This window comes from Aethalodelphis obliquidens, unplaced genomic scaffold, assembly GCF_003676395.1.
Source record: "Aethalodelphis obliquidens isolate GAN/ISIS:26980383/991018 unplaced genomic scaffold, ASM367639v1 scaffold48, whole genome shotgun sequence".
NCBI classification, from domain to species: domain Eukaryota; kingdom Metazoa; phylum Chordata; class Mammalia; order Artiodactyla; family Delphinidae; genus Aethalodelphis; species Aethalodelphis obliquidens.
The window spans coordinates 7,881,252-7,882,613 of NW_020837992.1; positions in this window are offsets into that span (position 1 = coordinate 7,881,252).

Here is a 1,362-nt window from a genome sequence, read left to right on the forward strand (position 1 = left end):
GCCGGAAGAACCACGTCGGCTCCGCCCACCTCGTGTCGCGGCCCGGGCGTTTCCGGTCGGCTGACGCATCCGCGCCCCGAGGCGTCCCAGGTCCCACCTGGAGCGCCAGAGCGGGGACGGGCGTCTGGCTCGGAGGCGCTGGCCGACCTGGTTCCTCAGCACCTGCGGGCCGGGGCTGCTGAGCCCGCCCAGAAAGGTCGTTTCCCTCGCAGTTTCCAGTAAGTGACGGTCCCAGTCGGAGCTGCGGCTAGAAAGAGGCCGCGCCGGCATTTTCTTACCCTCCTCCCTTAACCCCCCTATGAAGTCCCTCCCTGGCGTCCGGGTGACTCCAGTTCTGTCCGCTACCACTCCCAGCGCTCGAGGTTTCCCGAGAAGATGTGTCCTTTCTCATGAACGCTTCGTTGATCTTAAACGGGCGCCGACCTCTCACCTGTACACTGGAGGGTGTGTTCGTGGTCTGACATTCGTCTCAGCCCTTCCTCGTCCTGCCATAGTGACGGCCCCGCAGTTACACACCATGGTAATGCGCCCGCCATCACTTCTTCCCCACCTGCCTCGGGGATATACACTTACTTTCTGCTTCAAAATCTTTTATCTTCTAACGAAAATCGGTTACCAAGGACCAGCCCTCTCAGCGCGGCGCCCCTATTCCCCTCTAAAAACCCTTTTCTCATTAAATAATTGCAGCGGTTAAGGAAAGAATGCGTTAATAGTAGGATCCTGACGTAAATGACACGCATTCTTTTATTTAATCATCGCAACAATCCTTAAGTAGATACAAATGAGGAAACTGACGCACAGAAAAGTTAATTTGCTGGAGGTGACGTAGTTTGCGTGGGATGGAGTTGAAATTTGAATCCATTTTGTAGCTCGCTCCAAAGCTGGTGCAGTCACCCCTTCATCCTTCCCCAATCCTTTGCATCCCCCTTTTCGTTGCTTCTCCTGAGGAATTTTTTTTCTGAATGCTGTCTAGAACAGTGGTCCCCAACCTTTTTGGCACCAGGGACCGGTTTTGTGGAAGACAGTTTTTCCAAGGACCGGGGATGGGGTGGGGGATGGTTTCAGGATGATTCAAGCGCATTACATTTACTGTGCACTTTATTTTTATTATTATTATATTGTAATATATAATGAAATAATTGTACAACTCACCATAATGCAGAATCAGTGGGAGCCCTGAGCTTGTTTTCCTGCAACTAGAGGTCCCATCTGGGGGTGATGGGATGGCCTCAGCTCCACCTCAGCTCTTCAGGCATTAGATTCTCATAAAGAGCGTGCAACCTAGATTCCTCGCGTGCGCAGTTCACAGTAGGGTTCGCGCTCCTATGAGAATCTAACACCCTGCTGATCTGACAGGAGGCG